A 16847-nucleotide genomic window follows, 5' to 3' on the forward strand; every position below is an offset into this window, starting at 1 on the left:
CAACCTGTGCAGGAACAGGAACAAGTTGTTGAAATGATGAAGCGTAGTCTTACTACCAGCACACGGCGACTTTATGCACGCATCAGCGTCGCGAGGACAATATACAGCATGTCCACAATTTTCAGATTGGCGACAGTACCACAAATGTGGGTGAAATCTTATGGGACTTAACTGCTAAGGTCATCAGTCCCTAAGCCCACATACCACTTAACCTAAATTATCCTAAGGACAAACACACACACCCATGCCCGAGGGAGGACTCGAACCTCCGTCGGGACCAGCAGCACAGTCCATGACTGCAGCGCCTTAGACCGCGGCGACAGTACCACATGACTTGAAATTTGGTACTGATTAAATAAACAAATGTCATTTGCTTCCATTAATACTATTCACTGATGAAGCCACGTTTACACGGATGGAATCAACAGCACAAATAATAACGATCGACAGTCGCTGTAAAATCCACATGCTACAGTGGAAACAAATTTCCAAGTTCGTTTTTTGATCAATGTTTGATGTGGCATGATCGGTAACTTGTTGATACATCTACATCTACGTGATTACTCTGCTATTCACAATGAAGTGCCTGGCAGAGGGTTCAATGAACCACCTTCATGCTGTCTCTCTACCGTTCCACTCTCGAACGGCAAGCGGGAAAAACGAGCACTTAAATTTTTCCGTACGAGCCCCGACTTCTCTTATTTTATCGTGATGATCACTTCTCCCTATGTAGGTGGGTGCCAACGGAATGTTTTCGCAATCGGAGGAGAAAACTGGTGATTGAAATTTCACGAGAAGATCCCGTCGCAACGAAAAACGCCTTTGTTTTAATGATTGCCACTCCAATTCACGTATCATTTTTGTGACACTATCTCCCCTATTTCGCGATAATACAAAACGAGCTGCCCTTCTTTGTACTTTTTCGATGTCATCCGTCAGTCCCACCTGATACGTATCCCACACCGCACAGCAGTACTCCAGAATAGATCCAATCATTTTAGAAGCTCGAATAACGGGACGGAATTACCTGCATTTTTCTGGAAAATTCGTTAGTTGTACACCTTGAGAAAGTTACTTCAGCCACGCGGAGTAAAACGTACGTCCAGCATGACAGAGTCCCTCCACATTTTACCAGACATGTGAGGGAACATCACAACCGCGGGATTGGTCACCGTAGTACAATTAACTGGGCATCAAGACCGCCAGACCTTACGCCACTAGATTTTTGTTCAAGGGGATTGGATGGAGTCTGAGCTGTATAAACGGGAGTGCACAAATGCACTGAAGTCGACGGTGGGATATTCGAACATTTATATAAATTTTACAACAGTCGTAACATGACGTGTACGATAATCCCTAGAGGTGAATGTGTTAAAAATACGTATAATTCAACTAATAGTTTGTAAATAGTATGTTGTAATGTTTACTAACTACATACACGTGTAAACCTGTACTGAATTAAACTGAAAATAAATAACAATGCCGCGCGGGATTAGCCGAGCGGTCTTAGGCGCTGCAGTCATGGACTGTGTGGCTGGTCCCGGCGGAGGTCGAGTCCTCCCTCGGGTGTTTGTGTTTGTGTTTGTCCTTAGGACAATTTAAGTTAAGTAGTGTGTAAGCTTAGGGACTGATGACCTTAAAAGTTGAGTCCCATAAGATTTCACACACATTTGAACAAACAACAATATACATTAAATATGTTCTATCTCGGAAATCATTCGAAATAGGGTATACGTCCATACGAAATTTTTGCTTCAAATGATGGTTCCTGTCATATCCATGAATGCCGACCATTCTTCCTGGGACACCTAATAAAGGATGTCCGTTAAACTTAATGCGTACGCCGGCCGCTGTGACCGAGCAGTTCAAGGCGCATCAGTCCGGAACCGCGCTGCTGCTACCGTCGCAGGTTCGAATCCTGCCTCGGGCATGGTTGGTTAGTCTAGGGGACTGATGAACTCAGATGTTAAGTCCCATAATGCTTAGAGCCATTTCATTTAAAATTAAAATTTAAAACAGTCTTGATTTCTTATTGCGTACGAAAATGATAAACATGTCTGTCAGTTCGGCACAGCATCTCACAGGAAAACTAACACCAGGGTGTCTCAGAGCATGCGGATTATCCACATTGCTTGCACACGGCTGCATATCTGTCACATTCCTACCAGATAGAAGTAATACCCAGGCGACCTGCCGAAAATGAACTTGTGGTGATTATTTGGAGCACGTTTCCTGCTTCCTCACCTGGAACAAATCAGACTTTTCCATCGTGCCCTGTCGAGGCGTTATCCACAAGCTGCAAATTCCCAGTGAATTCTTTTATACTCTCTATGCATAGCGGCAGCCTAAAGTGCGACATCTGAATTCCCCTTGCACAACAGGCAAATTTTAAAAAAAGAGCTACGACTTGTGCTACTTTCCTTGTCTACATAATCCACGTCGTTTCCACGTTGAATCAATTTGCTGTATGCTTTCTCCTGCGATCGCAATAGTTAATACCTTTCGACTATGAGACGTCTTAAAAATTTAAACGTCTCTATCACTTTTTTCTTATACAACACCCAATATACGAGGGCGTGCTCAAAAGTAAAGCCTCTGAATTTTTTATGGGAAAACTCTTAAATCTTTTTAAATAAAATAAACGTCATTGACATTCTACGTCTTTTCTCTTCATCTCTGCTGACCGAACGAGGTGGAGCAGTTGTTAGCACAGTGGACTCGCATTCAGAAGGACGACGGCTAAAACCTGCGTCCGGCCATCCTGATTTAGGTTTTCCATGATTTCCCTAAATCGCTGCAGGCAAATTCTGGGATGGTTCCATTGAAAGGGCACGGCCGACTTCCGTCCCATCTTCCTCTAATCCGATGGGACCGATGACCTCGCTGTTTGGTCCCCTCCCCCAAATGAACCAACTAACCATATCTACGTATTTGCACCTCTCTGCCTCTAGAGGACTTCGAATTGTATCGTGTGCCATGGCGGTGTATAACGTAACCATGTCGGTGCGTGAGAAACAGCACGCGTAACCGAGTTTCGAATTCGAAGAGTTCGTCCACAAATGGAGCATCCTTTCCTTTAGCATGACGACGCCAGAGAATACACGAGCGATGCGACATTTGCAAAATCCGACGCCTTGGGTTCATTGTCATCGATCATCCTCTAGTGTGTCCCGACTTGGATCCATACAATTTATCCATCTGTTTCCTAAACTTAAAGAACAAATTCGAGGACTTCACTTTAATAGTGATGAAGGTGGTGCAAGCAAATGAGAGGTTCTGACTCTGTCACCATGGCAAACAATCTAAGGTGACGGTATCAACAAAGTGGCTTCTTGTTGGAGAAATTTATTCGTCGCCATGGTGACTACGTTGAGAAATAAATATGTAGATATGAACAATAAAAATTTAGAATGTTAATTTTTATTAGGAAGAAGACAAGAGGAGATACAATTTCTTGAGATAGATGGCAAGAGGTTCAAGAGAGTAGACCAGTTCAAATACTTGGGATCGTGGTTTACCACAGACAACAACATAAAAATGGACATCAAGGAAAGAATAGCAGTGGGAACGAAATGCATGGATACCCTCAGAGAGACGTTTGGCTCCAAATCGATCTCAGTGAACACGAAGATGAAAATCTACAACACAGTGATATGCCCAGCAGTAATGTACAGTTCATAAACATGAAGCATGACTAAGTGAGAAAGGGAAAAACTTAATATTTGAAAGAAGAGTAATGGGGAAGAGATGGGGACCAGTTTTAGATAACGTATAATGGAAGAGGAGGAAAAACGAGGAAATCTAACCTCTGATGCGACAAACAACTATTCTAAAGAAGATGAAGAGCAAAAGAATACAATGGGTGGACCATGTAGCCCGTATGCCAGATGGAAGACAGGCGAAGATGGCACTAGCGGGGAAAACAAAACCCAAACGCCCCATTGGACGACCAAGGCAGCGCTGGATGGACGACCTGGCGAAGAACCTAGCAGGCCTGGGAACTGAAGACAACTGGAGGAACGGGGCACAAAACAGGAAGGGATGGAGGCAGTTTGTGGAAGCAGCGCGTGGTTTGCATGGCCTGTGATCATATCTAATTTTTATTTAAAAAGATTTAAGAGCTTTCACATAAAAAGCTCTGAGGCATTACTTTTCAGCATGTCCTCGTATTACAGATTATTACGTTCAGTATGACATGATAGAATTAGACTTTGGCGTCTGTGCTAGGTAATGTAATTTTTTTACACACATGTTACAGTTGGTTATGCTTCATTAATAACAGTCTACTGAAAAACAAAGTCTAAAAAAGAGTGTGTTTGTGGACTAGCAGCGACTCCTTGTTCACGTGTTGATCCGTGACCCGTTTCGTCAAGCCCTTCCGTCTATTCTGAGCACCGCTTCAATAATAATAAAATTGTTCTAATGTTAACAATGGAAATTTGTGGTAAGTTCTATGGGACCAACCTGCTGAGGTCATCGGTACCTAGGCTTACACACGACTTAATCTAACAATCAGTTTAATAAGTCACGGATGCAAAATACTAACGCGAATTTTTTACAGACGAATGGAAAAACTGGTAGAAGGCGACCTCGGGGAAGATCAGTTTCGATTCTGTAGAAATATAGGACCACGTGAGGTAATACTGACCCTACGACTTATCTTAGAAGCTAGATTAAGGAAAGGCAAACCTACATTTCTAGCATTTGTAGACTTAGGGAAAGCTTTTGACAATGTTGACTGGAATACTCTCTTTCAAATTCTAAAGGTGGCAGGGAAAAAATACAGGGAGCGAAAGGCTATTTACAATTTGTACAGAAACCAGAAGGCAGTTATAAGAGTCGAGGGACATGAAAGGGAAGCAGTGGTTGGGAAGGGAGTGAGACAGGGTTGTAGCCTCTCTCCGATGTTATTCAATCTGTATATTGAGCAAGTATTGAAGGAAACAAAAGAATAATTCGGAGTAGGTATTAAAATCCATGGAGAAGAAATAAAAACTCTGAGATTCGCCGATGACATTGTAATTCTGTCAGGGACAGCAAAGGACTTGGAAAAGCAGTTGAACGGAATGGACAGTGTCTTGAAGGGAGGATATAAGATGGACATCAACAAAAGCAAAACGAGGATAATGGAATGTAGTCGAATTAAGTCGGGTGATGCTGAGGGAATTAGATTAGGAAATGAGACACTTAAAGTAGTAAAGGAGTTTTGCTATTTGGGGAGCAAAATAACTGATGATGGTCGAAGTAGAGAGGATATAAAATGTAGACTGGCAATGGCAAGGAAAGCGTTTCTAAAGAAGAGAAATTTGTTAACATCGAGTATAGATTTAAGTGTCAGGAAGTCATTTCTGAAAGTATTTGTATGGAGTGTAGCCATGTATGGAAGTGAAACCTGGACGGTAATTAGTTTGGACAAGAAGAGAATAGAAGCTTTCGAAATGTGGTGCTACAGAAGAATGCTCAAGATTAGATGGGTAGATCATATAACTAATGAGAAGGTATTGAATAGGATTGGGGAGATGTTTGTGGCACAACTTGACTAGAAGAAGGGATCGGTTGGTAGGACATGTTCTGAGGCATCGAGGGATCACCAATTTAGTATTGGAGGGCAGCGTGGAGGGTAAAAATCGTAGAGGGAGACCAAGAGATGAATACACTAAGCAGATTCAGAAGGATGTAGGTTGCAGTAGGTGCTGGGAGATGAAGAAGCTTGCACAGGATAGAGTAGATGGAGAGCTTCATCAAACCAGTCTCAGGACTGAAGACCACAACAACAACAATCTAACTTAAACTAACTTACGCTCTTACGCTAAGGGCAACACACACACACACACACACACACACACACACACACACACACACACACACACACACACACACACACACACGCCCAAGGGAGGACTCGAACCTACGGGGGGGAGGGGGGGAGGGGGGGAGTTCGCGCAAACCGCGGCAAGGCACCTTAAACCACGCGGCTAATGTTAACAAAATGCGAACTTTTAATATAATTGTGAGTCTGGAATGAAATGTGACTGTCTTTACACATACGTGTTGCCTGAGGGTAGGCGCCGATTCGTGCTACCATCACTTGGGAAAGAAAGAAAGAGATAAAGACAAGGATAAAGGTTTAACGTGCAGATTACGATTAGGTCATTAGAGAAGGGCTTCAGAGTCGCAGTAGGTAAAGATAAGGAAGGAAATTTACTGTTTCCCTTTCAAAGAAATCATCCCAGCAATCGCCTTAATCAAACAAGGAAACTATGTGAACATACACTGATCAGCCAAAACATTATCACCACTGACCTACTATCAACATTAACCCGTCCAGTCGATAGCTGCTTCACCTGGCGAGGAATGACTGCTAGTCAAACACACGCAAGTTGCTTGTAGTATCAGGGAGCGTGCTGTCCGTGTCTAGAATGGGGAAGGCGCGCGATCTACATGAGTTTGACCGAGGGCAGATTGTGCTGGCCCGAAGGCTCAGCACGAGCATTTCGAAAACTGCATGACTTGTCGAGTGTTCGAGGAGTGCTGTGGTGCATGTCTTCAAGACGTGGCGGAACCAAGCAGGAACCACGTCCAGACGTCATGGGGTTGGGTTGCCACCCCTCATTACAGATGGCCGACGTCATAGGCTAGGCGGTGAACTGCGACGGAACTAATATCAGACGTTAATGTTTGGCAGAGTACAAGTATGTCTGAACACACAGTGCATCGAACACTACTAACAATGGGCCTCCGCAGCCGACGACCCATCCGAGTGCCTATGTTACCACCACGACATCGGCAACTATGACTTATCATCGGCACCAGACGTTGGCGCAGTGGCAGAGCGTTGCATCGTCTCATGAATTCCGATACCTTCTTCATCATGTCGATGGGAGGGCGCGAATCCGTTGTCTTACAAGGGAACAGCTCCTTGACACGTGAACTACGGGACGGAGACAAGCTGGCGGCGCCTCCATTATGCTCTGGGGAACATTCACGTGGGCATCCATGGGTCCAGTGGAGCTCGTGCAAGGCACCATGACGGCCAAGGAGTATCGTGCACTGGTTACAAACCTCGTAAAACCCTTCATGACAATCTTGTTTCCCGGCAGTTGCATTTTTCAGCGAGACAATGAGCCATTTCACAAGGCCAGGTGTATGATGGAGTAGTTCAAGGAACACAGTGGCGAGCGAGTTTCAATTGATGGCCTCCCCCCAACTCGCCAGATCCGAACCTGATCGAATGTATCTGGGATGTGACTGAACGTGGCGTCGGAGCATCTATTGTGCATTTATTCTTGTGGGTTTGAATGTTACGGTACTCAGTCTACCTTATCTCTGCGTCTGTCATAATGCTCCCTATTTGGTCAGGATTATTTGTTGCTGAGATTTCAAGTATGTTTCTGCAACCATTTACATTTCGAATGGGCTCCTAGATCTTCAAAATAATTGTTCGAGATGAAATTCAGTAGATTTCGGACAACGTTTTATGGGTACCACCGTCTTCAAACATGTATTTTCGCCAACATATCGAGGGTAGATTGAAGTCACCACCAACTATAATTGTATGAGTGGGGTACCTATCTGAAATGATACACGTTTCCTTTGAACTGTTCTTCCACAGCCGGCAGGTGTGGCCGACCGGTTCTAGACGCTTCAGTCTGGAACCGTGCGACCGCTACGGTCGCAGTTTCGAATCCTGCCTCGGGCATGGCTGTGTGTGATGTCCTTAGGTTAGTTAGGTTTAAGAAGTTCTAAGGGACTGATGACCTCAATTCGGGTCTTTTTTCCTATTTTCTCGCGGAGTTCAGCAAGAACCTCAAGGTACTAGTTCTCATCAATAGTCTGACCTTCAGGAACCCAGTGAAGATACACAGTTGCATGAATATCGAAAAAAAAGTCACCACCGTTTTGCACTTTATTTGCTCATTCGAGCTTTTTCCGCTCTCGCTGAAGTTGGGGCCTTCCAGTGCGTGGATCGGTCCTTAGTTTCTGAGTCATATGTGAAAAACCAATGTTTATCACTTGTTATCACTCTTTACAAGAAATTTGTGTCATATTCAATAGTATTCATAGTGTCAGTGCAAACATTTGCAGGAGCTTCTTTTTGCTCGATAGTGAGAATTTTTGGCACCAGTTTCGCACTCAGTTTGCTCATGCTAAATTGGTTATGTAAAATTTGTCTTACGCATTCTTTTACAGTTTCAACAGTCGATAGAATACGCAACTGACGGTCAAATCTAATCAGATTACCTACGTTTTTCGATATTTTCATCCTTATTTGATTTTGAAGAGCATCCCGGGTGTTGAGTCATCTTCAAGACGTTCTCGGCCGTCTTCGAAACGCTTGAACCGCTCAAAAACTCGCGTATGTGATAAACAGTCTTCGCTACACACTTCTTTTAGTAAAAGATAGGTTTCAGTAGCAGTTTTTTCAAGTTTGATGTGAATCTTCACAATCTGTTGCTCTGTCATTACACTCACCTTTTTCCGGCATAGCAGCTCTTACACAAACGAAGGCCACGGCTTCACTGATCTGTCTACATACATCAGAGATGTCGCACGCGACTGAGAAGGCTTTATGCTTCACAGGTATGGGTCGTTCATCTTTGGAGCATGTGTACTTAACTCAGTGGCAGTATCAGTCCCGTTATTTTATAGCCACACATCGTATTTTGGGCCACTGTTTCAACACTATTTCTGGGCATAGTTTACATTCACAACAAGTTCGTCAAAAACTTCAAAGAGTCTACTTTGAATTTTATACGGTATAAATCAACGAGAGTGCAATCACGTTTCATACTTTAATCGACGTAATCATTTTCACAGTATGTTACGCTTGCGACATGGTTATGTATGCAGCGCAGATGCGCTGTACGACTCTCTACGTCTTACAGAACACAAAAACAAATGACAGGCCACCACGAAACAACTTTTCTGAATCTAGCACAAATATCCTAGACTTGCTAATCATCATTGTCTATGACAGTCTCCGCTCAATGTATACAGCTGTCTGTAGGTGATATTGCACACCGAATTCGAGTTGTCGACTCTAGTCACGAATGGTCTGAAGGCAAACTGTCAGTTCGTACACATCCTTGTGACGCTCTATGAATTTAACAGTAAATCTATAGGTGATGCACATACTTCATGCAGTGTCTCCCACGTGAGGTCTTTGAGCGTCTCTTAAACGCTCTCTCGATGACTCAGTATGCTAGCAATGAATCACGACGCTGTTATTAGAATTTCTTCTATCCCTATCGTTACTCAAACGTAGTAAAGACACGGGCTGGCGAACAATACTCAGAAAGTGTCAGATAAGACTTTTGTAAACAACATTCTTCATGGGTAATTGAGCCTACATCTCGTTAAGATTCTTCGAATTAACCTTAATCTGGTACCTGCATTCTGAAATTACATTTTTGTGGCGGTTCTAGCTTGAATTGCTCTGGACGGACATCCACAGGTTTTCAATGATTTTTGTGAATATTCTGCTTTGGTGTAGCTACAATATATCGAGCTTTTACGCTTGTTTACTAGAATTGCACTACACTTGGTTTTATTCATGATTGGCTACTGGATTTAATAAAACTAACTACTTTTCACAATACCACAAAGACTTAAGAGAGCGTTGCCCATAAGGCTGATTTCAGCCGGGAAACCTTTTAGCACCTGATCACGTATGCATCTACGGTAAAAGGAAAAGGCGGGTCAACCCTTTACTAGACGCCACTACACTACACTGAACAATAGACCTGCATCCATATTTCGAGTGTTTATTTCAAATTGCAAGATTAGGACCTGCATGTGCTCTCTTACATCTAACCTTTTAAGCGCCTGTCGAAAGGAGTAATGATAGTCTAACTGTTGCATCCCATGTCGCTACCCCTGCCGCATAGTCTACCCTTCTGACGTAGCGGTGTGTCAGTGTACCTAAATTAAGGAGGCCCAAGAGAGACAAGGACTTTGGCGGTTGTCCGCAGATGCGGCCAGCCGCTACCGCTCTATTGCGCCTCGCTTCATTGCCAATCGTGCACAACAATGACATCACTCCACTTGCGGAGCCAACGAGCGAAACGCATATTACCCTCTCTAGCAATGAAAATGTTTCGGGCTCAAAAAAGTTGATCCTTATGTATTCCCATCCGCTGAATTAAAAAAGAACCATAAAACTGACAGATTAGCTCTTGCTTTGGAGGTAAAGTGACGTTTCATTTTTGTAGTCAACATTTTCAGTTTGGGGGAAATTTTGTTTTCGGGATTGGCTAACCTGTCCAAAAACAAAACAATGATGCTCTTAAGCTTTTCATAAGTCATGAACATAGACATTGTTGCTGTCACTGTGAGTTACATTGTTGCTGTGACTGAGTTTCATGTAGTTTATGCTGCAATTAAAGCAGAATTTCTGGTTTGAGACTGCTTTTGTAGTGTAAAATCCGTAAAAATGTGTAAATAAGGTGTATACTATTGGCTACATTTGTGGTGAAATAACATTTTCCTCACAGAAGCGCAATCTGACGCCTCTTGTGAAGACTGCCTATCAGCATTACTTCGCTCTGAAAGTAAGGGTGAAGGATAAGTCTTTGGCTTCACGTGTGTGTTGCAACGAATGTTCAGTTACACTGCGAGAATGGTTGAAAAATAAGAAACGATCTATGGCTTTTACTGTGCCTATGGTTTGACGGGAGCCTACAAACCATAAATCTGACTGCTATTTCTATTTGACTCCACCTATAAAGGCAGGATTTTCTATGATGAAGAGATAGAGAAGATCCAAAGAAGAGCGGCGCGTTTCGTCACAGGGTTATTTGGTAAGCGTGATAGCGTTACGGAGATGTTTAGCAAACTCAAGTGGCTGACTCTGCAAGAGAGGCGCTCTGCATCGCGGTGTAGCTTGCTGTCCAGGTTTCGAGAGGATGCGTTTCTGGATGAGGTATCGAATATATTGCTTCCCCCTACTTATACCTCCCGAGGAGATCACGAATGTAAAATTAGAGAGATTCGAGCGCGCAGTCGTTCTTCCCGCGAACCATACGCGACTGGAACAGGAAAGAGAGGTAATGACAGTGGCACGTAAAGTGCCCTCCGCCACACACCGTTGGGTGGCTTGCGGAGTATGGATGTAGATCTAGAAGAACAGTGCAGTACCCGAATCTTCGATCTGCTAATCGACCCATTCCGCATTCAGATTTTTTACCAGTTCCTACTCCACCAGAAAATTGTGTGTTTGAAGTAGGAAATGACGACACTGTGGAAGAACAAGAAGAAGAAGAAGAAGAAGAACCAAACAAGCCTTCCACATTCCGTGACCTTGATTTTGAGGGAAAAAATGATAAACCGCACAGACTGAGTCAAGGGGAATTGAGTGATCTCATTATAGACCTTCACCTGTCCAAGGAGAACGCAGAAATTCTTGGGTCTCTACTACAGCAATGGAATCTTCTCGAAAGTGATGTCACAGTCTCACAGTACAGAAAAGTCTCATGGATCTGCTTCCCTTTTTGGCGAAGAAAAACAATCTTGTTGTTTGCTGCGGCATTAACGGCTTGATGAAATCTTTGAATTTGAGTCATGATCCAACTGAATGGAGGCTATTCATAGACTCCTCCAAGCTTAGTTTGAAAGCTGTCTTACTTCACAATGGCAACCGTCTTCCTTCTGTGGTGATCTAAAGTCACTGCCATACACTTAGGAATGCAACTGGGTTACACAAAACATTGCTGCTTCATATGTATGTGGAACAGTCGGGATAGGAAATCGCAATATATTAAAGCAGACTGGTCTGCAAGAAATCTTAACCCTAGCGATAAAAATGTCGTTGCCGAAAACTCTCGTGGACCAAAAAGATGTTCTTCCAGCCCTGCATACCAAGCTGGGTTTGATCAAAAATTTTGTCACAGGTATGAACCAAGAAGGGCGGACTTTTAAGTACATAAGACAGGAATTTCCGAAATTAAGTGATCCAAAAGTTAAGGAAGGTATTTTCATCGGGCCACAAACTCGAGAAATTGTAAAGGATCCTGCATTTGACCAGGTTTTGGAGGGGAATGAAAAGGAAGCTTGGGAAGTCTTCAGGGGAGTTGTTCGTGGATTTTTAGGCGACAAAAGAGATAACTGCACTTGGTGACAGCGCTCCTGCAAAAATACCAAAACCTTGGATGCAACATGTCCCTTAAAATCCCATTTTCTCCATTCCCACCTAGGCTTTTTCCCTCCTAGTTGTGGAGCTGTCAGTGATGAACATGGAGAAAGATTCCATTGGGGCATTTCTGTTACGGATAAAAGATATCAGGGCCATTGAAATGAAGCCATGTTTGCGGATTACTATTGGTCTTTGTGTAGGGATGCTCCGGAACTCGTGCGTGGATTCAGTGTAGCAATCCGCGCAGCTTTATAATTCGTAGTCCAGCAAACCAGGAACAGTTGATCAGCGGAGTACATCAGCTGAGTCAAGTGTTCGGAGCTCCTCGGCAACAAGTAGTCCATTGGCAGCCAGGAATAGGTCTCTTACCAGTTATCATTCACAGTGTATCAGCTACGGAGGCCGGAGCTCACATTAGCAGTAGTTGGAAGTGAGCAGCAACCGAAACGAAATGGAACCTACTGCCCACAAGTAAACAGTGCTCGAAGATAGGGACCGCCAGAGCCTGGACAACGACGTGGCAACGGACTTTACTTCGGAAAATGACTGTTCGATTACGCAATTTGTTCTCAGTCTGGACATATCCACAAGTGTTTTACCAGAATTGGATGTACGTTTATGTCATTGTTGCAATAAACAAATATCCATGTACTTGTTCTGATTATTTCTGTGTAGGGGTTACAGAACGTGATGACTGGGTGTTGTGTGATGTCCTTAGGTTAGTTAGGTTTAAGTAGTTCTAAGTTCTAGGGGACTGATGACCATAGCTTTTAAGTCCCATAGTGCTCAGAGCCATAAGAACCTTTTTGGTTACAGAACACATACAACATTAACGTACAGACATGACAGCATTACGGAAGGAATCAAATCTAGAGAAGTTGACTAGTCTGGAAACAGAGAAAAATAATAAAGTTAGCAGATGAGATGGAAGAAATTGTCTGTGTCCAGGATGTAGCCATTTGAAAATTAAACAGGAATAGATTTTCAAGGCTACAAGTCTGTCATGACGACACTGTCTCCCTCTCCTTCGACGAGGAAGCCATAAACAATCTCAAGGCCACAGCTGGAAGCTCCCAGGGTCGCGAAGTCAGACCTAAATGGCAGCGACGTCTTGGAGGCGGCTCTCGAGTGAGAATCCTTGCGGAATAGGCAGTCGTCTGTCTTCCGGAAAGCTGTCCCCTGTTTGTTAGGCATCTTCGAACCACTAATGTGACGTTGGTTGCCGACACTGCAGGCGTTAAGCAGACGTGACGATCACGTCGTCCATTTGGTTGTGTCCTCTGTGACTGAGCAGAGAAAGGGATGACGTGAAATACAGAGTCGGGTGACAGCCCTTATGCTTTTGATCACCCAGTGCTGTACAAAGATGAGGCACTTCCGCGTAAGGTGCGTAAAGTGCAGGCGTAGCAAGTTGGGTGCAAAGAGGGGGAACAGGCTATCGATCGCGCGCACGTCGAGCCGCGCCAGGTGCGCCCCATTCCACGCCGGCAAATAACGCAGCCACTAATTAAACGCATCCCACGCACTCGCCGACGCCTGTCAGAGCCACCTGATATTCGCCAGGGGAGGAAAAAATAAATAAATGCGCACGGATAACGGCGCCTCTACACGAAAATATGCTAGGCACACACGCCACGCATCAACGAACCTTTTCATTCTTTAAAGCCCCTTGGGTGGTCTGCACGTCATAACATTTCAGCTGCCTTTTGTAAACGAGTAATTATCAGTTCTATAACGCTTCGTTAAACCGGGCGTACTGCAGCACCCTGTTACACGTAACCTGTCGACACTGAATATGTAACGGTTCACAATATCGCTTTGCTTTTATCCTGGATAGAGACAACGCAGAAAATAATGTAGAAGCACGTTATGCAAAGTGCTATTTTTCTGAATTTAGTAGATGGAGAAGAACAGCCTACTGTGTTCACACAAATTACTTTGCAATTACGAAAGTCAGCTTTGAGAAAATTATGTTCAAATATACACTACTGGACATTAAAATTGCCACACCAAGAAGAAATGCAGATGATAAACGGGTATTCATTGGACAAATATATTATACTAGAACTGACATGTGATTACATTTTCACGCAGTTTGGGTGCATACATTCTGAGAAACCAGTACCCAGAACAACCACCTCTGGCCGTAATAACGGCCTTGATACGCCTGGGCATTGAGTCAAACAGAGCTTGGATGGCGTGTACAGGTACAGCTGCCCATGCAGCTTCAACACGATACCACAGTTCATCATGGGTAGTTACTGGCGTATTGTGACGAGCCAGTTGCTCGGCCACCATTGACCAGACGTTTTCAATTGGTGAGAGATCTGGAGAATGTGCTGGCCAGGGCAGCAGTCTGACATTTTTTGTATCCAGAAAGGCCCCTACAGGACCTGCAACATGCGGTCGTGCATTATCCTGCTGAAATGTAGGGTTTCGCAGGAATCGAATGAAGGGTAGAGCCACGGGTCGCAACACATCTGAAATGTAACGTCCACTGTTCAAAGCGCCGTACCACCACGCCGGGTGATACGCCAGTATGGCGATGGCGAACACACGCTTCCAATGTGCGTTCACCGCGATGTCGCCAAATACGGATGCGACCATCATGATGCTGTAAACAGAACCTGGATTCATCCGAAAAAATGACGTACGTCGTAGAGTACACCATCGCAGGCGCTCCTGTCTGTGATGCAGCGTCAAGGGTAACCGCAGCCATGGTCTCCGAGCTGATAGTCCATGCTGCTGCAAACATCGTCGAACTGTTCGTGCAGATGGTTGTTGTCTTGCAAACGTCCCCATCTGTTGACTCAGGGATCGAGATGTGGCTGCACAATCCGTTACAGCCATGCGGATAAGATGCCTGTCATCTCGAGTGCTAGTGATACAAGGCCGTTGGGATCCAGCACGGCGTTCCGTATTACCCTCCTGAACCTACCGATACCATACTCTGCTAAGACAGACATTGGATCTTGACCAACGCGAGCACCAATGTCGCTATACGATAAACCGCAATCGCGATGGGCTACAATCCGACCTTTATCAAAGTCGGAAAAGTGATGGTACGCGTGTCTCCTCCTTACACGAGGCATCACAACAACGTTTCACCAGGCAACGCCGGTCAACTGCTATTTGTGTATGAGAAATCGTTTGGAAACTTTCTTCATGTCAGCACGTTGTAGGTGTCGCCACCGGCGCCAACCTTGTGTGAATGCTCTGATAAGCTAATCATTTGCATATCACAGCATCCTCTTCCTGTCGGTTAAATTTCGCGTCTGTAGCACGTTATCTTCGTTGCGTAGCAATTTTAATGGCCAGGAGTGTATTTACAAAAAGGAAATCAGTAATAGAATAGAAGGCTTGCACAACCAGCATGGTGCTTTACAAAGCATGGTCTTATTAGAAGTAGCTCTCTCTTACTTTCTTTTGCATCTCTGCAGGTACACAAACGCTGATCGTAGTGTACGACGCAGTTAAGTGTAGCGAAGCTACGATTTTGTCTGAATTTCGTCTTTCAACAAAATGCTAGAAAAGCAATGTCGTCCTGAACTGTCAAGAACAGTCTTGATTCCGCGCAAGTCCACAATAGTAGCAAGGTGGCCTACACATGAAGTGAAACAAAAGCGATATATACTCCTGGAAACTGAACTGGTCGGGTTGGGTATTGCGTTTAAATAACCAGTGACTCCACTCAGCTCACTCGGGGCTCACGATCGCAGTGGCTGTCGAGGCCCCAGCGTAAAACGCGATCGGCGCAAGTCAATATCGCTATACAATTTATGCTGCCCAGAGAGTGCGTGCGTTACCGCGTCGCTGCTGTTGGCTAGCAAGATTATACGTTCCTTCCACCCGAAAACCGAATCACACAGACAGTTGCAAGTGCAGAGCATGTGGAGGTGTGGCTAAAGAGATTGACGTTAATCAGAAATACGGTGCAAATCAATTTCCTTTACAGACCTAAATCCTTAACAGAAGTAAAAGTCGCCTTAAGCGGCTAAACTAACTATGCCTGACTGGGCAGGGGAGCCCAAACTTTTTGTATTGAGTAAATGGGCGATATTACTGTGAACTTACTTTCTACTCAAAAATTTGCGTACACTTTTCCTCGGAACACACTGTTAAGCCAGTATCACTAAAAGTGATGTCGCATATCTCATGTCACTCTTGCTTGTTGCGTAGCTTTCTAATCCGCAAGCCAAAACTTCTCAGCGTGATGGCCACAGATGAAACAACTACGGCCATTTTGGTGGCCTAACGAGTTACCAGAATGTCTTATCGAGACGCTCTTCCACTGATTACACAAGGTATAATAGCCCAATATCGGGAACAGATGCCACTGCGTGAAAATAAGTTCTAAATATCCGAGTGTACTGCGCACTACGCTTGCGCAGAAACGGGGATTGAGGCAGCGTCTGCTAACATCAGAAATTAACCTATTCTGTTGTAGGTCACTCCTAGTACAAAAAAGGATTTTGTGCTTTCATGTCTTCTCAACCTTTACTGTGTTGCTTGTGGTCCAATGATAAGATTGCACGAATCCTGGTATTTTTCCTACTACCGTTCTGTTAGAAAGAGACAATGTCTGAAAGCAAATCGGTACTTTCTATTGCGGAAAAAACCTACACCACATATGTAAATAAAGAACGTAAACAAATAAATGTGATATAAAAATAATCAACAGTGAAATAGTCCGTCTTGTTTGACGAAAAAATTAATT

General features: G+C 44.1%; 1 protein-coding gene across 6 annotated transcripts in view; it reads right to left on the bottom strand.

The window, feature by feature from the left end:
- LOC126183749 (homeobox protein extradenticle) overlaps positions 1-16847 on the bottom strand; it is a 352888-nt gene that overhangs the window by 84166 nt on the left and 251875 nt on the right. The gene's annotated exons all lie outside the window — the stretch shown is intronic.

Source organism: Schistocerca cancellata, chromosome 4 (genome assembly GCF_023864275.1).
Source record: "Schistocerca cancellata isolate TAMUIC-IGC-003103 chromosome 4, iqSchCanc2.1, whole genome shotgun sequence".
In the NCBI taxonomy this organism is placed as follows: domain Eukaryota; kingdom Metazoa; phylum Arthropoda; class Insecta; order Orthoptera; family Acrididae; genus Schistocerca; species Schistocerca cancellata.